General features: G+C 53.3%; 1 protein-coding gene across 1 annotated transcript in view; it reads left to right on the top strand.

Annotated features, from left to right (window-relative positions):
* The window catches only part of SMG6 (SMG6 nonsense mediated mRNA decay factor), a 111,676-nt gene that overhangs the window by 67,076 nt on the left and 16,921 nt on the right, over positions 1 to 27,679 (top strand). The gene's annotated exons all lie outside the window — the stretch shown is intronic.

The following is a 27,679-nucleotide window of genomic DNA, read 5'->3' as shown; positions in this document are numbered from 1 at the left end:
CAGTCAAATGACTACCTTGCTCCACAAATCTTCTCCTTCCGCAGTATTAATGAAGTGAATTATTTGACTTTCCAGAAGTGGGGTGTTGTAGAAGCCAGTGCAGACCAAGCCGGGGAGGTATGACTGAGAGGCATGAACCCATATGCCTTTCACAAATGAGCAAGATACAAAAAGGCACCTCCTTGCAAAGAAGCCCCCAATCCAACTTCACCGGGGGATCCTTGTGTGCGGTCCCCTGTCCACCATCTGTTCCCTGCCCTCCTTTTAGCGTGCAGAGCCCAGATGAATCTGTCTCCTCGGCAGATGCATCTCTGGGCTGTTTGCAGCGGAAGGAGGCTGTGTCCATGCTGAGCGTGGTGGCACAAGGGGATCTGTGTCCCTGGGCCTCCGTCAGGCGATGGCAGCAGCCACTGCAGCCGAGCAGCTCTGCCCGGCACATGCCACATCCAGCTGCGTTGCAGGAATGTTCCCATTTGCCTGCTCCTTGCTGGTGGCCAGTCGACTGAGCTGCGAGCAGGTGAGAAATGTTTTTCCTGTGTAGCAGGAGCTCCTTCTAGTACTGATTTTTCATTGCTCTTTAGCAGGAGTTATTTTTCTGCACCCAGTTTCTCTCATGTTCTCAGTCTTGGCCCAGTTTTCAGCCCAAGTTCCTGACAGCTCTTTGCTGGAGAGACAAAGAAAATGTATGGGAAGCTCGCTGTGGTACCTTTCCCATCACTTGCATGGCTAGGAAGAGGCAGTTGGCTTTTTACTGCGAGGATAATATCTCACCTTGCTTGCTGATGCTCTAAATCCTTACCTCATGCTTTTGCACCATAGTTTTTTAATGAGTTTGTAAAATTTAGGAGGAAAGCAATCTGTTGAAAGGCAAGACTGGGGAGTATTGGGCTTAAAATGGTGTTGGGTTATTGGCTCCACCAAGAGGATGGTTGTTTTGTAAGCTATATAGGACAAACACTGCGCTTCCCACTTCTTTTTGTTCTCCACGTCCCATTTAGCAGATGGAGTGCAGTATTCAGCCAGAGTTTCTCAGCAAGTTTTTGAGCGTTTGGCCTGGCTCTTATTTTGAGTGAAAATGTTCTGACTCCATTCGTTGCCATGAAGCTGTGCGTTCGGATTCCTGCTGGAGCCAGTGTGACACTTAGAGCTTCCCATCGTCTCTTGCACTGTCATTGAAGCTGTAACCAACAAAAGCTGGCTCCAGGGTGAGCATAACTTGGTGATGTTTTCCTGGGCGTATGTTGGGCAGATATCCATTGCAGCTTGTGTGATGGAACACCATCGAACGTACCAGTCAACAGCAAACTATGCAGCCTGGTGCCTGAGCTGTCAGACTGTGTCTGCAGCGTTTGCAGCCGAAGGAGACGCTGCCAGGACCTCGCTCACCCGGCGTTGTACCCGAGGCGAGAGCAGGGAACAGCAGCATGGCTGAGTTAAGTTGCGGAAAGAAGGAAGGTAACGTATGGGGATTCATCAGACCGCGCGTGGTGCTGCTGTGGGGGACTTGTAGCAGAAAACCCTTGGGTTGTGTTGAGGTTAAAGCAAGTCCTAGTGATGGTACAGCTGAGCTGTGCCTGGGTCTGTTCCGGTGCAGCCCTGGGAACCTAGGACATGTCCTGGTTTCCTGAGCTCTCACTGATTGTCTCGGGAGCATCCTGCTCTGTGGTGGCCCCGTGGAGCTGGTGGCGAGGCTGGCAGAGGCTGCAGATGGCCCAGCGTGGAGCAGAGCAGGGAGGTCTTTCTCTCTGCAGTCACAGGGCATCGCTGGTTGTCCATATCCCTGCGAGCTCTGCATGAGCTTGAGGTGTGCAGCACCCAAGCCTGTGCCCGCATAGTGGGTTCTGCCACATGCCCGGGCTAGGGAGATGTGGAGGAGAAAGTGTTAATGTCCCTTCCCACAATAAACCTCTCTGCATGGGGGGTCCTGAAACCTGAGCCTCTCCCTCCTCCCCCAGCCCTGACACACGTTAATAAAAGGTTTTTAAACGCCAATAAAAAGGCAGCAGCCCCAGCTCACCAGGTCCGGGGCCCAGGGTCCTTGGGAAGGCACTTCACAAATGTGTTTTTTGCATTTTCAGACTTTTGGCTGGTGAATAAGATTGAGGAGAAATACTCCTTCCCCTGATAACAATACAGTGAGACGCAGGATCAGCAGTGTGTGGATTAAAACCAGACGGTGCATGATTAATACATATGCTTATAGGGCTAGTCACTGTGGTTCCCTCCTCTGAAACAGAAAGGCACTTTTTTTTTTTTTCCCTCATGTGCACGCTCATGTGTGGAGTGGACTGTCTCAGATACTCACCACTCAGCTAGTCTCAACCCTGCCTCACCTCACCAGGCAAATTGAAGCCCTAAAATGCGAGGCTCTGAAAAATAACCAGCAATATTTTACTGCTCCAGACCTACAAACTGGGTACTGCATGGCTCTTCCAGCTCCAGGGCGGCCAGTTGGCTTCCCACACTTGGCTTCCTGCTGTTTGCACTACTCACCTGTCAGTGCAGGTAGCCTAAAATCCGAGCTTTGTTCTCCTTAGAAAACACAAATCTTCTTCTTCTGTACTGTCCAGCCCAGGACAGTCCAAATTTGACCTTCTCTCTAATTGCCCCAACATGCTGTAGATTTGCAGAGCTAGTAGCCTTGGAATTAGCTATTTAGGAGCTTTTCATATTAGGCTAGGGCTAAAATTAGTCCTGTCTTGTTATTCACTTCACTTATTTATGGTATTTCAGTCTTCTTAAGACTTGCAGATATCTCTTGGCAATGTGTAGACATGTCTGATGCTTCTTGGAAAGGCAGCCCCAGGTTTAAAAGCCCAGGAGGAATAGCTGTGAGAGTGACTGGGCTCTGTAATGCCTCTAAACACCAGGCGTTTGGTCCTTTGGACCTAACGACCCCTGGGATACCAAGGATGAAATCCATGTTGGAGTGGCCACACAACAGTGATTTTGGGAGGACTTCTTGCAAGGCTTTGATGGCAAGACCAGGACTGTGAGAGCACAAACTCTTTGTAAGCAGAGAGAAAACCCCAGTGAGCAAATGTAACTGTTTTCTCAGCATCCTTTCCATATTCCCATTCCATAGCCTTTGAGCATCTCCCTCCAGCTGGCAGGCAAATGCACTCAGCCCATGAGAGCAAGAGCTTCCAGCTTGGAGTTTGGTCCAGAGAGGAAAAGGGAAACTGTGAGCAGAGATCGGAGCCCCAAGTAGGAGAGTCCAAGGAGTCATCATCCTTGAAAAACTCCTTCCATTCCTGCCTGCCTCGGTTTCCAAACAAGCAGTGAAAGATCCCTGCCGCAGGCAGCCCTGCTGGGAGTGGGGACTTGGCAGGAGCTGGCAACCCCGAGGCGACGGAGTTAGAAATGTTTACATTTTCTGACCAGTATCTGAACTCCATCCCAGCCTCGACCTTCCCTTTCATGTGGTGCCTTTGGATAGTAAAAGGCAATTAGGCTAAATTATGGGCCATGCTGGAAGATGATGTCATTGGGTGGTGGAGGAGAGGCTGGATTTTGTGCCACCATGAAGGTAGCACGCCAAATATCACCTGCTTTCAACTCCTCATCCATCCTTGGTGTTTCCTTGAGCCGCAAGTGCCAGGGACTGTGTGGACACCACGGGAGCCTCTCTCTGCCTTTGCTGGGTGTCATCAGCACAGTGGGAAGTGTCAAGCTGAGTCCCTGTCCCCAGGTCTGGGTGGCAGAGGAGGGTACACTGGTGTCTGTTGTGCTGTTTTAAATGTACCCTCACAGAAAAGGGTGTCCTGGTGAGTGGTGCTGCATCTCCTAGGGCTGCACGGGGCATCTTCCAGGGAGGTCTTCTGTTCATGTGTCATTTGGTCTTGGTTTTTAACCACTCTTTAAGCTAAGAGAGTTTTAAGCATATTCTTAAAACTGCATTTCTCCAGCCGAAGGTAAAGGGAACTCATGGCAAACAAGCACTAGCGCTGCACGAGGACACTGAATACAGCCCTGGAGAAATCCGCAATGTGGAATAATAGTTCAGGCTCTTAAAAGGGGGGGTGGGTTTGAAAAAAAAAAAAGAAAAAAAAAAAAAAAAGAAAAAGAAAATGCTGTAATAAATCTAGCGAGTGGAATCTGAGGGAAATGATCCCATCTGGAAAACTCCAGCGCTGGTGCTGCTGAAGGCTTAAGGAGCGATGCAGATCGCAAAAAGAAAACCCTGCAGTCCTGAGGATGACAGGCTTCTTAATTGATGTCCATTGCAACTGGTACTCTGCCAGTTTATGTTGGCCCCCTTCCAGCGTGCTGTAATTTGGGGGCCAGGTGTGAAGCGTTTCTGTTCCATCTTGTTCCCAAGCACCTACAGAAGCCTCACACATCTCACTCGAGGCTGCAGCCCTGTAGGAAACAGCTGTACAGGTATAGGTGAAAGGAAATGTCACAGCTGGGCTTGGAGTACTCCCCCGTGCCTTGCCTAGGGCTCTCTTTGGGGGGCCGCTGTCCCCCCCTCCCCGCCGCCGGGTTTGGGGAGGTGGCCACTGTCCCAGGCACACCTGCCTGTCTGTCAGCACGATGCTTTGAACAGCGGGGAGCTTCTGGGAAGAACGTACAGGTCAGAAACCCCCTCTTCAAAGAGGAGCCCAGGGTGGTGTGCGTCAGTCCTGGAAGTGGGGAACCCAGCCCAGGAGAGCCCCGGATGCTGGCAAGCCAGGGGGAGCTGTGGCCATCTCCTCTGGTCTCTTCTCCCTCAGGAAACCACTCTCTTCTGGTCTCTTCTCCCTCGGGGAACCACAGGAATTTCCAAGGGAACGAGAGCAGGTCTTGTAGAAAGCACTCAGCCTTGGTTTCGAAAGGCTGGGAACCCATCGAGACCTTTAGCAAATCGTTGCAGGAGCCAATTTCAACTGCTGTTAAAAAATATTTCTGGTTGAAACTTACTTTGTTTCAATTTGCACTAATTGAATTTCGCTGTAGGTTGGGAAGCCCTCCCTTGCTGCTCTGACCCCCATATATAAATGTGTCCCAAGTGCCCCCATCCCCATCCTGTTTCGATAAGCCGGATAGATGGAGTGAGAGACGTGACGGTCTCTTGGTGTGGATCCCCTGAGCCATTCTCACGGCTCTTCTGCACTGACCAGGCTCGGTGTGTTGCTGTGCGAGTTCCACCAGCTTGTGAGGAGGAGGTGACCGCTCTGCCCTGCTGTTCTCCTCCATACCCACCAGACCCTTCCAGCCTCCTGCAGCCTTTGCTCCTAGAGGCATAACTTTGCATTTTGCTGTATTAAACAGCGTGTTGTTCGCTGGCGAGTAGGCGACTGAGCAGTTTTGAGTTTTTTGTCTGTTGGTGGAATTGCTCTCTTCAAAGATCAGGAGGGTAGGAGACGGGGTCTAATCTGCAGGCTTTATCAGTAAAGGTTTGCTTTGTCCAGGTCACTGAACCTATTGTTAAACAGCATCAGCCCAAGTGAGCTTCCCCACAGCCCCGCCAGGACTGCCCTCCTGTTTACGCTGACATTTTAAGACCTCTGTTGACCAGATTTTAATCCAGTCCGTATCCTGTGCACTGCAGTCTCTGGGGCATACTAGCTTTTCACATCCTCTCGTCCCAGCCGTGCAGAGCGCTCGGGCTGAGGACAACCGCCTGCCTGGTGATGCACAGCTGCGGCATCGAGCTGCAGAAGTGGTGTCGAAGGCAGCAGGAGTTCAAAGCTCTGCAGTTTCTTTGCCACAGCCAAGCATTAACAGATCCAGCCAGGCGGGCAGGATGGCCAGGAGGAGCGGATTTAACGGTCCCTCCAGCCAGCACCCCTCTGCAGACCTGGGCTCCTGCTGCTTTGCCTCCATCCTGAAGCTGAGAGCTGGTGTGTGAGAACTGCAGTCTCACTACGAGGTGAGGAACCACCTGCCAACGTGTTAAGATCCAGTTACACATGTTCTCTTAATGCGCCTGTTAGTGAGCGTGAGAGTGGCTTTGTGGTCTGGACACGGCTTGCAGGGAAGTACAAGGTGCTGCCTTCCAGGCAGCTCCATCTCTTGCAGGGGGAAGCGGGAAGGGAAGAACCAGCAGTTGGTGGAAACAACCTTCCCGACCCCTGAGACGCCTCTTTCCTGGCACCTGGAGGGAGCAAGCAACACCCCGGTGCATGGGGAAGCTGTGGGGAATTTGCTCAAGCGGCTGGTGACATTTCCACCCCTTCCTCCCCTTCCTTCCCCCAGCCTTGGATCCACCTCTGCCGTTTCTCCAGGTCTTGGACCCGGCGCTTTGGCCACTGCCTCGGCTCCGAGTGAATCAGGCAGCCTGGGTGTGAGCCGTGCACATGTACCAGCACGTGTGCGGTTCCTCAGCCAGCCCTGCACAGTTTGGCTCTGGTGTCAGCAGAAGGCTCTTTTAAAGTGTTTTCTGGAAGCGCGATGTGATCATCGGCTCGAGGCAGAGACTGACAGGATAAATCAGCCCTGTCCCATGCCTGGTTTCAGGCGGCGTCGGATCTTTTCATGCGGATCAGATGACGCTCGTGGTCGAACATCTTCATTTCTGTCGTCGCCAGGCCAGGTTTATGTAATGAGATGGAAAACTTATTTGTGTTCAGTCCTTTTGTCCTAAAAGCTGCCTCCAGAGGTTCGGCACAGACTCTTGGGAAACGGGAAATGTCCGATTCAAGAAAACACGCTGACCACGTGTTCCCGGAGTCACCATCAGTGGAGTGACCTAGGAAAGGAGAGTCAAACCATGAGGTCTCCTGTGCAGCACCTCCTCGGCGTACGCTGCACGCACCCATCGTTTCCCTTGGGGTGTTTCAGCAGGTAATGGCCACACCGACTCCTTCATGGCACAAAACCTGCCACTGGCAGGACATCAGGCCCAGATAGTGCATGGCTCTGGCTATAAAAGAGGTATTCACCGTGACTAGTGTACTCAGAATGACATATTAGAGTCCAGACCTTGTGGAATTTGCTGATTAGTCTGTAAGTATATTGAAAGGCCTCATTAAAACACCATTAACGCTGGATCCCCTCCCAATGAGCCATCTCTTATTGCTACCCAGAGAAACTTTGAGGAAATGGAAAGGCTGCTCTGGCTGGCTGAGCTGGTCCCTGGGCATAAAGCGTGGCCTCACCTCGGGCAATCTTTGTGGTGCTCAAGACTTAATGTGGCGCTTCTGATCATACAGGAGGGCCTTGGGACTCAGGGTTGTCTCTTTGCCTCTTGCTTTTCCTGCTGGATCCACCACCGCTGCTCAGACTCTGCACTTCGGTGCTAAACTCAGTCCTGGGTCTCACTCTTCGAATCTGACCCTGCCGTAGCTTCAGGAGTGACCCTGTTTCACAGCACTACTTCTGTTTTGTCTTTGACCAAGTGAAATGCTTAAAACATCCCAGCTGAAGACGATGGCGGCTGTGGTATCCACCAACACGGCTATTGGAAGGACCTCAGGAAACCCGAAAAAAGACCCAATTAATAATTTCTCATTGTTATCCTGAATAAGAAAGATCCACATCCTGGGAAGCTTGCCAGAGAAGTGGACTGGGTGGAATGCAGGGAGTGGTCAGCCCAAATAACAGATGGGGATCTACTCTGTCTCTACGGGAGACGGAAGGTGACCTCTGTCATTGAGCTTGGAGTCTGCTCCCCACGTTTCTGCTCCCAGCCGGACCTTGTGTTATTTTTGTGGATGCCGAATCCATCTGCTGGCGCTGGGCCGAGTCTGGGCGAGGATGGAGAGCCCAGCTCCTGCACAGGCTGGAGCTGTAGCCCTCGGTGTCCTCATGCTGTCACGTCCCAAATCAGAAAGAGAAGACACCACCATGGTCTTATTTATTATTTTCTTTTCTCGCCGTCATTGAAGTCAAAGCACTTCCCAGGCATTAATGAACGTATCTCCACAACACGTTATTGCAGAAGGAAAAGCAATTTCCTTGTTAGAGATTGGCAACAGAGGTACACGAGGCTGAGGGACTGACCCAGGTCCCACAGGAAGCCTTAGCTTCAGGATGAGAACAAACCCCTGATACCCAGGATTTCAGGCCAGTGCCTCAGCCCCAGGCCACCTGCCTCCCTTAGGAAAACAAGGAGGGATTAAATGAAGGTTCACTGGGAAGCGTTAAAATTCTTCCTAAACGTAGGCCTTTGCATGAGCGACATTTCTGCTGCAACATTAACTGTATCTGTGGTGGGACACTAAAAAGGCTGGATATTTAATCCAGTAATTTAATAAAATTTTTCCCCGTAACATATTTGCATATATTTACTTAAATATATGGTAAATCCCATCATTTATTTAAATTAAACAAATTTACCATAACATTTTGCATGCCAGCATTTTATATGAAGCATCTTCTCCACCGTTTAGCAAATATTTGTCTATAAGTTTATGTATTATGAAGGCAGACAATAATAATATGTACTTCTAGTTATTTTCCTTATTTAAAAAAAAAATAATAATCCACAAACTTTCCCCAGACTTCTCTGTACTTGGGATAGGCAGATGCGCGTATAAAAACAAATTCTTTGTATGAAGACAAAGGTGTTTTCTGAGGTCTGAGAACTTACTCCCTGCCTGCTCTGCTTGGTCTGCAAACAACAGAACAGATTTGTGTTTCGGTTCCGTATTTACCTTAAGCATAAATGATGTAATGTTTATTATAGCATCCGTTATTATTGAAGGAAAAAGATTTATATCTTTAGACAGAAGAAGGTGGTGTTTGCCGCGTCCTTCTAGTGCTGTGTCAGTTCACCTGATGTCTGGTCCATGCGTGATGTTTCCTGTGGAGAGTGGCCATGGAGCAGGGCTTCCCGAGCGTGTCAGGGACATGTTTGCTGATGCGCATTTTTGGAACCTACCAGCTGCCAGTGACATACCACATTCCTGGTGCTGAAGTCACTTTTGAAGACCATGCTTGTACTCTTAAGTCATCCAGATGCTTCTTAAACTTATACCCATTGACAGTTTATATTGTAGCTCACTCTAGTACTGGTGTCTTTTTTAGTTCGGCATCTGTCCTGTGAACAAAGATTTGATCAATGTTGACGTGAGCTTTGCAGAAACCTGATGGATAAAATGCTCTGATCAGTCCAGTCCATGGAGCTGAATTTGCTCAGCAGTTGCCTGTTCTCACAACTGCAGCTTCAACCTTCTTTTAGCATCTTCCCCAGCTTCCCTGTGACTTGAGAGTTGGTCGCTAGTGACTGCCCTGACATGGGAAAGGGGAGAACCTCCAGTGTCAGCATGGACACCTCGTGTTTTGGAAGTACATAGTACCTACTAAATGTACAACAGGCTTAATCACATGGGAAATGCTGGGGTTATAAAGATAAATCCTTGTCGGCTGGAGAGCTGGAAGGGAGTTGTGTGGATGGATCTGGCTAGGTGAGAATTTGCTGGAACTTCTGAGAGACTTAGCGTGTGTGTGCTCACAGGAGATAATTTTTGTCCTGCCGTGTCTCTCCTCACACAGAGTGCAGCACATGGACTGTTCCTTCTCGTGATGAAATCCTCGAAGCCCTGTTTAGATGGCTTGGGGGCAGGCTGGTGATGAAGAGGAAGCCTGGTAGACTGTGACCCATCAGAGATGCACTCCGTGCTCCCATCCTGTCTTGGGCAGTGCCTGCTCCTTCCTGCAGGCACCTCACTCCTCCTGTAAGCTCCTGGGTCTCCTGTTCCCTTGGGCAGGATTCCCACTTTTCAGCTATTCCCAGATTTCACCTCGGTTTCCCCCTTTTTAATAGGAATGCTTGGCCTCTTGCACTCAGACTCGGGGAGGAGCAGCTTGTTTCTGTAGCTGGCCTGGTGCCAGATGTCATCACTTCAGGCAGTGCCACGCTGCACATCTTCAGCAGTTTGAAATGGAGAGACAGAGAGAGACAGATAAGATCAGCAGCTTTAGGTGATGGCATTGTTTCAAATAAACCATGCATGACCCAAAGCTTCCACTTCAAATGGGGAATGAAATTGCTTCATCCTTTGACAGCTTGCTCCATGAAAGAAATTTATCTTCACTTAATTGCTTTAGATCCCAAGAGGCTGTGTACAGTAATTTCTAGGAGATAATTATATCAAATTAAAAAAATATGTGACTCTCCAACTGCTGAGCACGAGTGCAGTGGCCAGAGAGCAGGAAGGAGAGAGGCACCACATCTGACTCATGCTCACAGGTTATCGTTTCCTCTCCTTCTCGTGGTCTGCAGGCATGGATGGCACTTGGAGACCACGGAGAGTCTATCTGTGAGGGACTGGGCGCCGACACACTGAGCAGGGTACTTGGGGCCAGGAATCCTGCTCTCCCAGAGCTTCTCCAGGATCCTGCCTTCATTTCTGTTCTCTGAGGCATGGCAGGAGTTTCCATCGCCTGCACCTTGTCACTTGGGTCAGGCAGAGCTTGGCACTGCCTTTATCCGGTTTGCTCTCCTGTGTGGTTGTACAGTAGAGCTGAGGAACAAGAAAGCTTGTTGATTTAAAAACATGTATATTTAGAAGCAGAGTGTAAACTTCCTGCCCAGGCTGGGATTGGATTCTTGACTATGTTTGAGTTTCCAGTTTTCATTTCCTTTGCCCTCATACTTAACATTGTGTATCTCCCAGAGTGTGCCCCAGACTAATCTCTCCTTAACCCTCCCTCGCCCCACATTTTTCTCTCATTATTTGCACATCAGTTCCAGTTCTTCCAGGAAGCAGCGTATCTCCTGATTGTTGCTCTGTGCCATGGTGGAGCCTGGGCTCCTGTGGGTCTCCTCTGTCCCTCTGGAAGTGACCTCAGAGGGTCAGTGGCAGACCCGAGCTGGGGACTGCAGCAGGGACAGAACAGCTGGCAGTTGCCATCCCTCAGAAGAAGATGGATTCTTTCAGCACAGGTTGAAGTCCTGAAGGGACATCCCTCTTTGTAGCTCATGGGAAACAATCACTGACCAGTTCCAGGAGGGGTAAATTGTTCCATCATCTAAATCATCTTCTCTCTCTCTCTTTTAAATCAGACTGTGTGCCCTCCTTGACTGCTTCGTGTGACAGCTCCTGCCCTGCCATTGCCTTTACAGCCCATCTCCTAGGGACAAAGATAATTTTGTTCCCCCCCCAGGGCTGTGACGATTTTTGTGTGTGATCCTACGTGGGCTTTGAAATGGTTGTCAACAATCCTGGGCCAGAAGTGAGCTCCTCCCCAGCCCTGTGATGTGCAGGCTGGTTTTTGAAGTGCGATGCTGCTTCAGCTGTTCCCAGGAAGTCTGCAGGGGAACTGTGTTTGTGCTAACGAGGTAAAGTCCCTGCATGTTTCTGGAGGGGATCTACTCAATGGGCTCTTTGATGTCATCTCAGTTTTTGGACTTACATCAAGTAAGTCTAAAAAAGAAAAGAAATGTTTTGGCTTAGCCTAGAACGTTTGCACCTGAGCAAGATGACCTGTGGCTGTCCTGGTGTCTAAGGAGGAAACCCACGGCCACCGGTAGAGCTGTGGCCTGGAACAGGGAGACGGAGGCTTCTGGTCCCAAAAGCTGCCTGCCCGGACAACCTGGCTGCCAAGGTTGTTTCAAGCGGTGAGGTGGGAGAGTTGCCACATGTAAAATGTCTCCTCAAGGCAGTCCTCACACATAGCACTGTCACCACGTGCTGTTCAGGATGCTGCCGGTGGTTAATCTCATCCCACACTGAGTGCAGACAAAACCAGCTCCTTGAGATGTTCCCTGGTGTATCGTGTAGTTCAGTTCACATGTGCTGAGCTGAACAGCATCTCCCATCTCCCTGTGTCTCTAGAGCCTGAGAAATCCTACATGGTTGGGATGACTGTCCCCAGATGTCCCCGTATTTCATGCGTTGTCTCCAGTTCAGACTTCATGGTGCTGCCACAGGGCTTGCATTTAATCATCTTCTGGCCTGGCTGCCCAAGCCCAGCGCTCTCCAACAGGTCACGCATCCTGATCTTCAACTGTAGCTTCTTGTTATCTTTTTTTCTTTTTTTTTTTTTTTTTTTTTTTTTTTTTTGTATGAGATGTCCAGACAAAGCTTGGCACATCGCAGTGGTTAGCGGTGTCCGCTGCTGTCCTCGGTGACCTCTGCAGCCCAGACAGCCTTTGCCTTCTGTGTCCTTCTGGGAATGGTCCTGGGCTAGTCTGAGGTTTTGGTCCCTTAGTCCCAGGCTCGGAGAGGAGAGGTTTATGGCAGCCTGGAGCAGGGAGACTCCTTTCCTCCAGCACGGTGTAGTTGTTGTGTGGGGACATGGGTGTGCAGCTCCATGACTGCCCTGATGTGCCAGTCCCCTAATAGTTAGCAACTAATCAACTGAGAAGAGATGCTCTGTTAAGGACAATGAAAAGTGGGATGTGGTCGGAGGTCAGGGACCAGCCGGGCATGGCACTCTGCAGCCACACCAGCCAGGTCAACAAGCTCGAACCCAGGCCCCTCCGGCCGCTGGGGTTAAGACACGGCACCTTCTGCCACTGTGGGCTTTTTCTGTGTGTTCTCAGCAGCAGTCCCTCTGTCAGTGTCCTCTTGTCCTTCTTTTCTTTTTCCTTTCTCTGCTTTCTTGATATACTTCTTCACTTACTCCTTTTTGTTGCTGTTAGTGAAGAATGTATCGTTTAAAGCCATTTGAAATACAGTTCCTGCTCTTAATACTTTCAGAGACTGGCTGCCCTGATGGCCAAAGCCAGGAGCCTTGGGGGACAGGTGAGGGGACTGCAAGGGGACAGGCACGCTGTTCCAGAACTGGCAGGAGAGCATTTAAGAAACGGAGAGTACGAGGAGCTCCTCTCATCTGGCTCGAAGCTGCTGCTCACAGCGCAGTCGGCATTTTGTTTCAGAGGCCACAAGCGAATGAGTTAATGATGATCCCAGATGGCTTCAGAGTTTGCCTCTTGCCACCCCTTCCTGTTCCCCCAGGATCTCAGATGGTGGCGGGAGATGAAGTAAAATTCTAGAGTTTATTGTAAAGTTCATCTCTCCCCCTAAATCATGCTGGAACTTGTGCGTGCTGTGTTGGCAGCTTCAAGGGGATGCTACCTGGTAATTAATTAGTTGTCAAGAGACAGCCCAGAGGTTCCAAGTCTTTATATTCTTGCTAATAGAAATTGCTCTGATTACATTTTCCCCCTTGGCTGGAGGGCTGAGGAGCGCAGAGCAGGAGCGATGGTCCATGGGCAGCTGGAGCACGCCTGCCTGTCCTTTGTTGGGACTCCTCTGGGCGTGCTGGCACACGCTTCCCTGAGCACGAACCCCGAGGGAGCCTGGTCCTGAGCCCTGTCTTTGCCAGCCAGTTCTGCTCATTTCTCATCACACACTTCCCCTGCCCTTGCAGGTGAGCCCTGCCATGGTTCCCTTCGGCATCTCCTTGAGGTCTTCTCTTGGCATCCTCGTTTCCATTGAACCTTCCCCTGCAACCCCCTCCCCAGCCCGGACAGAGATGTTTTATGTGTTTTCTTCACAGAGCCCTTTTTTTCTGGGCTAAGTGTCTGCAGAGATTCCTAGTGTTTCTTTCAATCTCAATTCTCTTCCTCTTTATCTTGGTGCTTCTGCAGTCAGTCGTGAGCAGATGTAGGTTTCTTCTTGCAGAGCGAGGAGTGTGACTGGGGAGCTACATGAGAGGTGCCTGGATTTTGGGGTCCTCTCTCAGCCAAGCAAGGCACTATAGACACAACACTGGCCTGGAGCTGGGTTATCCAATGGTTTGTTAAAGGACCATTTACGTTTTTGTGCACTATTTTATGCTTTTCCCATCTTTTTGCAGAGATTCTCTACTAAAAACTCAATTCCCCAAGTAGTTGTAGCAATAGGACCGAGGGGTAATGGTTTTAAACTGAAAGAGGGGAGATTTAGATTAGATATTAGGAAGAAATTCTTTACTCTGAGGGTGATGAGACACTGGCACAGGTTGCCCAGAGAAGCTGTAGATGCCCCATCCCTGGAGGTGTTCAAGACCAGACTGGCTGGGACTTTGAGGAACTTGGTCTGGTGGGAGATGTCCCTGCCCGTGGCATGTGGCTGGAACTGGATGATCTTTAAGGTCTCTTCCAAATCTAACCATTCTATGATTCTTTGTCACTCTTCTCCTGCCTCTGCAGCAGGACACGGTCGTTTTCTGTTGCGTCCTTCAGCAGTGTATGGAAAATCAAACCTTCCCATGGTTCCAGGAAGCACTTGTCTGGGAAGGAGCTGCTGGGCTTGCCGAGTGGCACTCTGGATACCTGCCAGAGGTGGCAGTGACCAGCCAGCCATAGTGATCCAAGTACGTTGGCCTGAGTGGACCTCTCCACTGATGCAAAGTGGTCCATCTCAGCCCAGCATGGAGCTTGCTTTGTCCCCTTGTGTCTGGGAGAGACTTCAGCTTTCTGCTCCTCCCGAGCACCCCTGGGTGGGCAGACAGAGCAGCGCCCGGAGCCAGGGCTGCTCCAGGGGCAGGCAGAGCTACGGGCAGCGAAAGGGGGCTGCTGGCCCTGCCAGGGGAGAAGCAGCCCAGCTCTTGGGAGAAGAGCCCAGTCTGTGGGCAGGGATGCTGTAACTCTTTGAAGTCCATCTCTGGTACCTTAGGGAGCAGTTCTGCCGTGGCTGATCCCAGGAAGCATCCCATCCGGCATCCCTCTGGATGCTGTAAATAAGCCGTGCTGCTCTGCCGGATGCTCTCACGCCTGCTGGTGCCGTGCCTTCCCTTCCCACCCCCGGGGAGCCGGGCTCCGACCCACCTGACGTGGCCTCTGCAGACATATGGTCCTTTCTCTTTGTGTTTAGTTAAGTGTGGGAGGACTCGATGCTATAACTCCTGTAGCTTTTAAGCTATTGTTACTGCTGATACGGCCCTGCAAGCAGACGTGGCAATTTTACAAGTGTGGCCCCATCCCTAACAAAGGCAATTAGGATGCTATTCTGTTGTAGCTGGGGGGAGAGAGATTTCTAGTTGTCTGGATGGAGCAGTCTGGAAAGGGCATAATCTAATACAGAAGATGAAGACAAAGGCATTTTGGCGGCAGGATGTGGGGAAAATGGGGGCATGGTGAGCTCAGAGGGCAGATCTGCAGTGGGAGTGGGGATACGGGGGCCCGGCAGCTCAGGGTGCAAGACAGGAGCGAGCAGGAGAGCAGCAGAGATGCGCTGCTCTGAGCAGGTACTGGGAGATGTATGGGCTGGGGTGAAGGTGAAGAGCGGGGTGTGCTGTGCTCGGGCAGGAGATGGTTGTTCTGGGTGAGAAGGACGAAGATTCAGGCTGCGGGGTGGGAAAAAATCCCAAGATGTGATAACCACTGGAGTGTGATCCTGCAGAGCAGCGAGCGAAGGAGATGGAGGTGACAGATGGGGCAGGAGTGACACAGTGCTGTCAAGTGATCTTGAAGCTGCGGTGGTGGCGCAGAAGAGCTCAAGGGAGCCAGAGAGGGTGGCGAGAGCCACCACTGCCATGTGGTTTGGTGCGATTCACCCAGGGCAAGTCATGAGGCTGTTTCCAGTCACAGGGCTCGAGCTGCGTTTCGTGCTGCTGGCTCCTTCCTCGCTTGGCTTTTCCAGCATCTGATCTGAGTGTTTGTTTGCTTGCAATGATTTCAGTTGTTTTCTATTTTAGCTCCTGACCCCGCGTGCCTGGGCTGGGGCAGGCAGGCACCGTTTGAAAGCCGCCACTTGGCGGCAACAACTGTTCGAGCCGCAGAGCAGCACCCATCTAACCCCTCTTTTCACACACTCGGGAGCTTCCCAAACATTAACCTTTGGATTAAAATTTTCCATGCTTGGTCTCTCCCCAGATGTGATGTCTGAGCTTTGGTTTGGGTTCATGTTTTTCATGTTTGCTGGATTTGTGTTATGGGAGAATGAAAGAAATACTTTTCCCATTTAAAAAAAATAATAATTATAGTCTCCTTTTTTTTTTTTTTTTTTTTTTTTTTTTTTTAATTCGGGGATTCACCAAAAATGGTCGAAGTTTGAAGCTGAAAACAATGAGGTTGGCTGCAGCAAGCTTGTGTCGCAGGCGCTCGGGGAAGCACCGCAGCTCCAGGTGTGCAGCGTGGCGGGCATCCCCGGCACAGCCCGCTCCAGGTACATCCAGGCTCTGCCGGCAGAGCCAGGAGAGCCTTGGTGTGAGTCAGGCTGAGTAACTCCAGATTTGGAGGAGGGCGGCTGGGGGGGTTTTTTTGTTTGTTTTTAGCAAAAGAAAAAAAAAAAAAAAAAAAGAGAAAAGAAAGGAAAAAAAAGTTGTTTTTCAGGCTCCACATGCAGGATCACGACGCGCCGGGGACGCGCGGGCTCCCGGGCTGCGGTGAGTCAGGCGCAGGGCTTGCCGCGCTGTTTTCGATCCTCTCCTCCACGTCGCAGGTCATGGCTGCGTCGGGAGATGACGCGCTGTAGACCCAGCGGTGTGGTCCCCCCGGGGTGGGGACCTTGTGGCACCGATCCTGCCTCAAAAGTCCCCGTGCAGCGCGGCTGTCGCTCCTCTCGTTTCTTCTGCGTTTTCTTTAGGGAGGAGCTCTGCCTCGTTTCACGTGGCATCGGCCGGTGGCTGCACCTTGTGCCGAAGCCAAACGCTCGGGTCCCACTCTTGACACCTCCTTGTGAACTTCAGGGCCACCTTGGACACGCTCGAACGCTCGCGTTTCCCTACGTTGATGGTTATTATTATTTTTTTTTGTTGGCTGCAGCACTCCTCCTCTCCGCTCCAAGTCTTCTCGCTGCTCATCGGGTGGGGACCTGCGCTGCTCACACCAGCGCTTGTAATGTCTGGCCTGCAGCTCTGCCAGAGGCCAAAATTGGCTCTCGGTGCGCGGCTGGATCGCAAGGACAGTGTTAGATGGAGGGTGGAGTGAGCGAATACCCCTCTCTTCCTACTGTGCTTTCAGGAAATGTCTCTAATGCAGCTGTAAGTGTGAATGAAGTCAAAAGGATGGATCGGTGCCCCCGCTCCAGCCCACCCCACTTGTCGGGGCCCATCCAGAGTCCCCACCCTATTGTTCTGGTTCAGCTCCTCCGTTTCGGGGCAGGGGCCCTGCTCTGCGCTCAGCATCCCGCTCCCGGGAGGAGGAGCTCTGCAGAAAACAAAGACGCAGCGAATAGTTTTCCTCTCCCTGACGAGTCGCCCTTCCAATTCCTCCTTCCCTTCTCTCCCCTTCCCTAGGTGTGTTTGCAGCTCTCGGCCTGGCTGGAGGCGAGTGACTGGAAGACTCAGGCCATTAATCATCTGCCAAAAGAGCTGAGTATTGGGTATAAGAAGCAGAGCTGTGCTCGCTGCTGCCGTAGAGGCAGAGCAGGATCCGCACGGGCTGGAGCTCACATCCAGCGCCTGAAGTTACCTCTCTGGTAGGCTAACGGAGCGTGTCTCGCTCGGAGCAGCCCCTCCTCGAAGAGGACATGGGCTCTCAGGCACAAGAACGTCATCGGGAGTCCCCTAAGTGGCAGCATTTCGCTGTAAAGCAAAAATACAGCGTTTGTCCCTCCCTGAAGTGGCTGCTGGAAGTGGTGTGAGCTGCTTCCCGCCCTGCCCTGAGCTGCCGGGAGCGCGCTGCCACTGTGGTTCTTGCGGCGGGTGGAAATGCCAGTGTTGCTAATATCTCTGGGGCTGTGGTGTTGCAGCCGACAGAGCTGTGGTGGCATTTTTCTGATGTTATTACATTGCCTTCTCTGTCCCCACCCTCTGTTTTCAAGGGAATTTAGCGGTGGCCCCAACGGAGGAGCCGATGGTTGGAGGGACTCCTCCCTTGTACACAGCAGACCCGGCCCCGCTCGCTGCCCTTTCACGTGGGCTTTGCCTGCCTGTTAGCTCAAAGCAAAGCTGCTTCTCTTTTAATTTCTAAAGTTGAGGGAAGCCAGAGTGCCCCCAGCCTCCCCGGACGCTAGCGAGGGGTGCGGAACGGCAACGGGGCAGCTCGGTGCTGACGTTGCTCAGTCTGGCTTCTGGTTTGCGGAGCGGAGGTTTCTCATCGCATTGCTCTGACTCAGGTATCTGTTTCCTCTGATGTGGGCAGCTGTCGCTGCAGCTTTTGCCCCGGGCACGCAATTGCTCTGTGGCTCCCAAGGGATGGTGGGACCTGCGGGAGAGCTGCCACGAGTGCCGCCACGACCAGCCGGTGGCTCGGGTCCCTGGGGTGGTAAAAGCAGCGTTGTAGAAGCAGCATCTACCGTACCGCTATGTGTTATAAAGTTCCCCTAAAATCGGTGGGGCAAGCGTCCAATTTGTGTCCTAGACTAAAAAACCTGAAGGAAATGAAACACACACAACCTGACTCGAGCCGGCGTGCGTGCGTGAACTCAGATTTCGGGCTGCCGCCCCACATAACTCGCCCACCTGGCTGGGTGTCAGCTCAGGGACCCTCAGCTCTCTGCTCCCCATCCAGCTCCGTACGGTGGCAACACCAAATTCCCTCGGCATGAGGTGCTTGGGAGGGACATTTTTTGGTGTTTATTTGATTGTGTTTTCCTGGCTGAACGGCCTTCCCTGAATTCAGTACCATTCTGCCACCGAGACTAACCACTCTAACCAGTTTCTCTAGAGCGGGATCCCAGTTCAGCAGGTCTGGATTGTCACCCTCTGAGAATTGCTTGTGTTTGAGGAAGTGAAAACACCCGTGGGGAGGTTGCGAGCAGCAGCCAGGTGGGAGCTGTGCTGCTTGAGGGGAGTTTTAGTGGTTCTCATTAAAACAGTCTTCCATAGACTCAGAAATCGCAAGTTTCCTAAAAGAAGAGGAGAAAATTCCACAGACTTTCATCCGAGTTCAAATATCCACCAGGGCAAGGAGCTGTGGAAGTTAAGAGTGGGATCTCAGATGACATTCTCTGGAAAGCAAGCTTAATAGGGTGCAAGGATTAAATGCTTAGCCCAGCAGAGGCTGTGCCCTCTGCAAGGGCTTGGCCAACATCTGCACCTCTCCCTTGCCTGCGCCGAGTAAGGGCAGAGAGGAGGTATTGCGGGGTCTGCCTGAGGAGCCCCTCCACTTTTGAAGCCTCTGGCACCTCTGCGAGATATTTAAATGACAGACAGACATATAGGGATCTGTAAATACTCATTTGGTGCCAACTAAACCACAAAGAAGATACAGCATTTGTGGTCCAAGGAAGTTTAAATATTTGTGGTCAAACTTAAAATTCAACATAAAACTCTCATCTGCGATGGAAGGCGTCCAGGAACTGCATGGAGAACGTATAAGCTGTGTAAACTCCCAGAAATGGCTTCCCGATGGGCTCTGCCAGGACCAGGCAGAATATTCCAGCTCTTACCTCTCCTCTCCCTCCCGCTGCTGAGGTCAGAATTCAGGTTTGCGAGGGACGCAGTGGCCCGTTAACACCTCCGGGAGTGGAAGTCCACCGTGCCACGGGTGTTACCGGCTAACGCGGTGGTTTTCTCACTGTCTGTAGCACAGGTCACTCTGGAAGGGTGACGGGTGGACGGTGTGGGCAGGGCAGGGCAGGTGGATGCTGTAAGGGTGGGCTTTGGTTTGCACCATTTTTTGCTATTTTTGCACGGGAGATCCTCATCCCCGCTCCTGTGTTGTAACTCTTTTCCTTCCACCACCCAACTTCTCCACCACCATCTCAGCCTTTTGCTACCCCAGACACTGGTGTCTTGTCCCGTGGGACAGGAATCATCGAGTTTCTCTGTGGGTCAAATCACGGGGCGTTTGTCTCCATGGGGAAGTCCTTGCGAAAGAGCTCATGCAGCCGGTGAGAGCAAAATGCCTGCTCTGCCCCAGTTGGGGGCACGATGCCTTTATCTGCTGGGAGAGCACCTGGGCGAAGGATGGGTGTAGGGTCCAGGGGGGCTGAGCTGAACCTCCCCGTAGCATCGGTGAGATGGGGACAGACACAGATTCGGCAGGAATCATGCATCTTTAGGGATTCCTAAATTCCTGGCGAGGCCATCTCCCTCCTGCCGCTGCTCAGGAGGCACTTTCTGAAATGGGGAGGTTGCCAGATAACAGCAGCGTTTTCCCCATGGTGTGGGCAGCCTGGACTTGGCTCCTGCCTTTATTTTTTTATTATTTTCCACGTACCCTGCAAAAAAGGGCTCTGACTGTTGCAAGAGCACATTGAGATTCGCAGCCGAGATGTTGGATTGAACATTCATCAGCCGCATTTCCCAAATTCCAGGAGAGACAGATCCTAGCCCTGGCACAGGAACAGCTTCTCTGGTCACCAGCACAGTGTGGCCCCACGGGCAGATGTCCCCGAGAAACGCCAGGGATGGGGAGGTGTGGGGATGGACCGGCCTCGTCCCCAGCACCAGTGTCCCCGGAGCGGTGGCCTCAGAGGAAGGGCAGCGTGTGTCTGCTGAGAGCGGAGCGGTCCCCTTTCCCTTACTAAGCAATCCTCCCTTCCTCCACCAAAGAGCCTGCTAACCACTTTCTTATCTTCCTTAACTCTGCAAAACAATCTCTGGCAAGGCAGGCATCCTCCGAAATGGCAGAGGAAATAAATTCCCCCAGTCCCTGAAAAGGAAAAGGCTGGAGGCTCTTGCAGCAGGGAGAAGAGCCCGTGCCCTGCAAAAGCTGATGGTGGTTCCGTATTGGCTTCGCTGAGGATACGGATCTCGCCTTCCTCCTTCCCCAGCCTGGGACCACAGTTTGGGGCTGGCTTTCAGGGACATGTCTTCCCTGGTTAGTGTTCCAGTAGGATCTGCAAGGGAGGAGCAGAGCGGGCTCCCTCAGGCTTGGCTTTACTCTATGGCTTGAATTTTTCTCTTTTTTCCCCTGGGACATTTGGAGATGTGCTGGGAGCTGGGCTGGGAGAGAGGGGGGCATCAAGATGGCGGTAACAGGGAGTCCCTGGCTGTGATTCTCTGTTTCTCCCGGAATCGTCTGCCTCTTTCACAGACCTCTTTCAAAGCTCTGATTTTTTAGCTCCTTGTTCTCCAGACAAAGAATTGCAACGCGTGGTCCTGTGCTCAAGGCTTCACCTCAGAGACCAGAAATGCCCCAGGTATTTCACAGCTGGGGGGATCAGTTTGCCCAGTGCTGGGGCAATGTGGCCGCAAGGACTGGAAGGAAATGCTTTCTCCGATGGAAATTCCTGCAGCATCTTACTGGAGGCAACGTTTTGCAATGTGGGGAAGCCCATAGCTCTTGCTGAGCTGTTGGCAGCGTTGCCTGAGGACACAATGAGAACCAGGCAGGAGCCACACTCACAAACCAGATGAAACATCTCCGTCACATCTGTGGAGACTACCTGAACCCTGTTGTCTTCTGGGACTTCTCACCCAGGCTAAAGCCATGCTTTTCTCTCATTTTTCTGCCGCCCAGTAGGAATGGGCTGGTGGAGGTAAAATTAAACAAGACAACCACCCGCCTCCTGCCTACAAGGTGCTGGAGCCAGCTGCTCCTGACTGCAAACACTGTTGCTCACTGGAGAGGTGAACCAACAAAAAGGTTCTTTAGCACATTTAACATCAGGGCAAGTCTTTCCAAGCATCAGTAAAAGCCAAAAGCTTGGTTTGGAAACCACCAGGAACTTTCCTCTCTGGGCTGTGTAGCTCCTCATGCTTCAGAGGAGCGGTTGGTCGTCAGCTGGCTGTTCCAGCCAGACCTCAAGAGGGGTCTGGAGGATGGCTTTCCATCCAGAGCATCTGCTTCAGGTGACTTTGGTGCTGACTCTTCCAGAACCACAAAAGCTTCCTGCAACACCCTCAGATTTATCTTGGGGTGGACAAACAGCTTTCCTATGGTAAGCCATCACCAAGAAGGTGAAGAGTTGAGAGGAGGTGGCTGTGTTGAGGGTCTGGAGGAGCTATGAGATGCTTTGTAGGGCAGTGCCAGGCTGTGCCACAGCACAGAGGGTTTGAGGGATGTAGGCTGGGGCCTGTGGCAGCATGGGGTTTCCATATGGACTGTTAAGTGTCTTCTAGCCTAGACGAGTAAAAATTCATTCTGTATTCCTGCCCCACAGCCACTAGGTGCCAGTCAGGGAGAGAGAACTGGCCGGTGGCAGACAGACAGCTCTGGGGAGGGCTGCTCCCTCGATGTGCTGGTGCGGGGATCCCCTCCTCTGGGGAGGGCTTGCTGAGAGCAGGCTCCAAGCCCCAGAATTGCTCACAGCTTCCCCCGCATCGCTGGGTCCCATCATCGTGTCCTACAGCTGCCAGCGGTGACAGGTACCAGTGCCTAGGGTGCAGTGAGGACCTTCGTGGTAGGAATCTGTGCAGTCTACTTGGGGCTTCTTCTCATCTCCAACACCAAAAATGGGATGACTCAGCTCAGATCTATTACTTTGCACCTTTATATCATCCGTGTGTCTTCTCTGAATGACTATGTGGGACACGCAGGCTGGTCTGAGCCTGGCAAACCCTAGTGATGGTGGGCAGTTGGCTCCCTTTCCATGCTGCATTCCAGTTTTAAAGGCCAATCGTGGCTGAGCTACGTGGCTGGGGCTGGAAAGACAGAGGCGTTTGCCAGGCCAAGAGCACATCTGCTGTGATGACTCGCCTGAGACTGTGTGCCCCAGTGCAGAGGAAGGAGCCATGTCTCTGTAAGGCTCGGGGTGTTGGGAAAGAAGTTTGGCTAAGCCATGGCCTACGCTTTCTCTTTAGGGAGCCCCTGCTTTGCAGAGGAAGTGGTTGTCCAGCGGTACCGATGGGGAAGAGCAACCAGAGGGGTTCTTCTGAGCTCTTCTGTCTTCCCTGGTCATCTTCTGGTGCACCTTTCTGCTGTGATGGAGCATCCGATATGGACGTGATAGATCCTTTCCCTGTGTGTGCTCTCTGGTTGGTGCCAGGCCCTCCCTGCACCAGCACCGGGTCCTGCAGAGCCAGGGCACCAGAGATATGTCGGGGCCAGTGGTGCCTTGGTTTGGGCCCCATTGCAGCCACAGTTGCTCTTTCGGGTCACACAGAGGTGCAGACATGTGGGAGCCACGTCCACCGAGCCCACTTGTGGGATCAGTCAAAATCAGAAGTTTCTCTGCGAGAAGCTGTGGCTGAAGTCAGACCTCAGCTGCAGAAACCAGGGCTGCGATCCAGCTGCGAGCGCCGCTGCCCAGCCGTGACGGACGCTTTGGTTCTCCCTACCCAGGTGGCCAAACACTGCATTTGGGGCTGGGGCAGGGCGAGGGGCTCCTCGGGCCACATCCTGGCCAGGGAATGAGCCCAGAGAAGATGGTTGTGGTGATAAGTCCAGAGTTAAACCCAGCCCAGCTTTTCTGTGAGCCTGTGAGATGAAAACCCAGAAGGGATGAGAGCAAACCGGGTGCTTTCCTCTGCGCTCCTCCTCCGAGCTGGCTCCCCGGGGACGGGAGGAGGCAGCGCAGGGCACCGGGAGGCATTTAAGCCATGGCCCGCCTGGATGTTTGAGCTGGGTCAGTGCAAATGTTTGAGCTGGGCCGTGACGCTACGTGGTTTAGATTGTTTGGGGCTCGCTTAGTTTCGGCATCATTCAGCTACTTCAGCTAAGCCGTGTTTAAACCGATGTGGCAGAAACAGTGTTATCCCCACGCTGGATCGTGCTGGAGCTTGGCTCTTAGTCCCGCTCCTATCCCGTTCCCATCTCCGAATCTGGGATGGGATCTCTCCGTGCTATGACTCAAACTTCTCATGTCCTTTTCCCCTTCTGAATCCAGCTGTCAGGATGTGTCTCCCCCTCGCACACAGGAATGTGGAGCCGGCAATGGCAGCCCGTCCTCCAAGCAAACCCTTCTCCAAAGCCACTGCCTCCTGTTTGCTCGCAGAGTCGAAGGTTTTGCCGAGAGGAAAGTTGTCGGGATCCCTCCACATGCTGCCAGCAGCAGGGTGGCATTGCTGGAGGCTGCCACAGGCGTGGGGCTACTCTTTCCGGACCAAGTTTCCCCCCCGGGATGTGGCAGGTCCCCCCGGCTGAGCGGGGCTCCCCTGGCCAGCTGGCTTGGCTGCCGGAGGCTCTTTGGACTAGCTGAAGGAGTCTGCATTCCTGCCTCCCAGTTATTTGCTCTTTAGGACGCTGCGTAAAATTAACAAGTTGTAAAAGTTGATTGAAGGCGGCGGTGGGTGTGACAGCGATTTGCTCAGCTGCGGGAGAGCCGTGTGTGGAGCAGCGGGGCTGGCGTGGGGGGCAGAGGGGCTGCCTCCCCCCCACCAGGCTCCAGGCACGTCTCTGACCCATAGCGAGACCGCGGCTGGTTTCTGGTGGTGTCACCCCGCCAGCACCCGGTGCATGTGTCCCCCGCAAACACAGAGCGAGTCCCTTCCCTCCCCCTAAATCTCCTGGAGGACACGTGCTGGCGTCGGGGCTACACAGCGCTCAGGGAAGCTTTTCCCTTCAGCTTGTTTTATCTGGGGGGGAAAATACAGCCAAGGCTACAGAGGGGATTGGCTTCATTAGATCTGGGGACTCCTCATTACCTCTCGTTAGACCTGGGGACCCTGCTGGCCGCTGGCAGGAGGTGACACAGACAGGGTCCTGGTGGCACTGGCACTGCAAAACGGCTTTGGAAGTACAACAGCTGGTACAGTTAATGCACAGCCCAGTGGGTCTCTCCAGGCAGTTAGTGTGTGTTAATGTGTGTCCTGCTGTGTCCTACTCAATGATTAGTATGATAATGTATGACCCATGAATTAGCAGTCGGAGCGCTAATGAGCCTCGTCAGCGTGCCCCAGCAGCCGCCGGCCCACCGGTGGGTGGCTTGTGCTGGGAGCTGGTGGTTAGCCTGTCCTGATGTCGCAGGAGATTAGAAACCTCTCGTCTCCGGGCCTGATGAAATCAGGCTGGCGATTGGGGCTGCTGCAGCCGAAGCCACCTCCGCCCCACGCCTGGTTCCTGGCCACGTGTCCCCGAGAGGCACCGCGGTGGCGAGGGGCTCGGCGATGCCTCGGTGGCTCACGCCTCTGGGGAACTGAGCCCGGGTCATGGACGGGGGCACCAGACCACTTCAGCAATTCTCAGTTTCAGTTTTCCTTTGAGAGCGGCTGCGTGCATGTCAGGCCTATTTTAATACCCAGCTTTCGGTTCCTGCTGTCTCACTGCACGGTCAGAGGGGGAAGGGCGCGCGGGGTGCCTCTATTCCCCGACGGGGATGGGGTTGTCTGCTGCCACATCACCAACTTGCATCGCCACGCTGTCATTTGGTACTTAACCGTTCCTTCGGGAAGGGTGGGCACGGCTCCCGGTGTCCTCACCGTGTTCCGCTCCGGCAGCGAGGGATCACCACGTGAGCCGGCGAGCATCTTCGTGGCCCTTCCCCGTCACCCCGGGCATCCCGGCGCTGCCGCGGGCACTCGCGTTTCCACTCCGAAACAGGAAGTTTCTGACAAAAGCGGGTTGCTCTGCGGCACGCAAGGTTCGAGAGAGACCTGGGTGCCAGTCACAGGTCACTTCTTTCCCAGCATCTCGGAGGCTGGGTTGTCCCACAGCGGGGGCAGCCTGGCTGCCGGCAGCTCCAGGCTTTGCCGTGTCCTCCCCGAGCAGGGCTGCACGTGACGGGGATGTGCAGAGCATTTGCTCCTTCGCTGTTTTTCATTCATGTGGGCTGGAAAAATGTGTTCATGAGACGAGTTGCTGTGGCATTATGTCATGGGCCTCCGGTTGGGCTCTTTTCTCCCCAACAGATGAGCTGAATTTAAGCATCAGGCTGTGCTGCCTTGGCAGGAAATCTGGTGTTTCCTACTTGTTTCTTCTTCAGGGGAGGAAGGAGCGAACCCACCTGCCCTTGTCCCTAGCCCCAGCCGTGGGTGAAGGGACCTCTTCTGCAATATGGTTGATCATTCCCAACCCGGGAGGTTCTGACAGTGAGATTTTAAGTTTTGCTGTGCAGAGGTGGCTGCGCTGCAGCTGTGTCAGCGCCCAGCCCTTCAGGCATATATGAAAAGAAAACCTCGTGGGTTGTAAACTTAGATGCGATGGCTTTTATTTTGAGAGGTGTCTTGAGAAATCCCTGGGATTTCAGGTGTCAGGATGGGGTGCCCTGACATCTCCTGTGTCCCCTTCCCTGATGCTGCTGCTGTTGGCCGCATCCTGGCATCACGCAGCACGTGGCTGCTCCAGCGGGACTCAACCCCCAGCGCTGCCACAGGGACATGGTGGTGGGTGCCTCCCTTGCCCAGCAGCCTGGGCAAAAGGAAACTGCAGATACTGGCCATGGAAAATCCCTGGGCTGAAGTCACCCCGTGTGAGTCAGGCTGGGTCTCCGCAGCGTTTGCCCGTTGAGCTGGGGATGAAGCAGGCGGTGAGGTTTCCACCACTTCCCCCAAGGCCACTGCAGCCGGAGCGCTCGGGGGGATGTTTCCCATGACAGCCATTCCCGCTTTGCTCTTGTTCCCTTTCCTTCTGACTTTTCCCTGTGCAGATTCGTTCCTAAAGGAGAGCCAGGAGGGCGGAAATGTTCCTGCAGTGACACTTGCTGGGATTGCTCCTGGCTGGATGTCCCAAGCAGCAAAGGGCTGTCCCAAGAAAGAGGATGTCTGGATGTCCCAGCAGCCCAACCAGCTCCCGGGGCTGCTGAGCCTGTGTCACCTTGTCTTTTGGTCACCTCTGTCCCATAGGACACGTTTTTTAGGAGCAGAATCAGCGGTTACAGGTCCCTTGCTCCCTGTAATATTACATTCTTGCCGTCACCCTGCTCACACCATCTCTCTGCAGCAGCGACTGCCTCCCGAAGGGAGGAAGGAGCTTCTCCTTCCCCTCCGCCTGTCGCTGCAGGTACAGGGGGATGCGGGGTGGCAGGGGGGGGCAGCTTCAAAGGGAGGTGGCCCCGGCTACTGGTGCATGAGGGTGCCTCGCTCAGGCAGTAGCCGGGGTGGGAGGTTGGAGGTCAGAAGAGGGTCAGGTTTTTTGACACGCACTACAGCGACACGGTGGTTAAAATTAGCCCGCAGAGAGGAAACTGGCAGCGTTGTGGAAGAGCAGAAGTTTCCTCTCACGGCAGCCTGGTGCAGCGGGGTCGCGGGCCGCTGCCAGCCCTCCCCTCGCCACGGCACGGCCCCGTCCAGGCCACGCACCACCACCGGCACGGCACGGTGAGGAGCCGGTCGCCGCAGAGCCGGGGCTTGCGGCGTTGGTATGGCACGGTGTGAGTGTGCAGGGACTGAGCAGGCAGCGTCCCCGGCTCCGAGGTCCCTGGTTGAGTCACCTTCGTGGGGTCTGGCCCCCTCTCCCCGGCTTCGGGATCCCGGTCTGGGGAGCCAGAGGGAACCCTTGTGGGATGGGGTTCCTGAAGCTCTGTAGGAGCAGAACAAAACCAAGGTGGTTTGGGAGGGCAGGAGGAACTCAAGCATCAATGTGGTCTTTGTCTCCGTAGCGTGTAGCACTTCTAGCCCCAATTTGCTTGACTTTCTCCCTATAAATCTGCTGCTCCTGGGGGGTGACGCCGGTCAGCGGGAAGCACCAGGGGAGAACGCTGCAGGTGCAGAGCCCCGGTGCGAGGGGACAAGGTCTGAGCTGACACCGGTCATGGTGGAGGTACAGGCAAAGGCTGTGCCATGCGGGACAGGGCTGCAGAGGCAGTGGGCTCCCGGGCTCTGGAAACTCCATTTGAGAGCCTCATAAATTGGATAATTAGCCAAGCTATTGAGTTTCCTTCAAGCCAGATCCATCCCAGCCTTCCTGACAGGGCTCCCCAGTTGGTCCATGAGATGGGCCCGTGGGATGTGGTCGGGCTGGAGATGAGGAGGGGCTTGGCTTGTCTCAAAAGCCCCTACCCGCCTGCTCTCACACCTGCATCCATCCCCTGCTTTCGGGGGGAATAATTTGGTGATGGAGCTGAGAAGAAACAGTAAGGACAGGCCACATCATTATCTCTCCCCCTTCAGCAGGACTTGCCCCCATTCAGTGGGGCTGGGCAGGGGGCTGGCTGACCCCTGGCAGCCCCAC

The sequence above is a fragment of the Numenius arquata genome, chromosome 18 (assembly GCF_964106895.1).
Source record: "Numenius arquata chromosome 18, bNumArq3.hap1.1, whole genome shotgun sequence".
In the NCBI taxonomy this organism is placed as follows: domain Eukaryota; kingdom Metazoa; phylum Chordata; class Aves; order Charadriiformes; family Scolopacidae; genus Numenius; species Numenius arquata.
The sequence above is the reverse complement of the archived record's forward strand: the minus strand, read 5'-3'. Positions and strand labels throughout refer to the sequence as shown.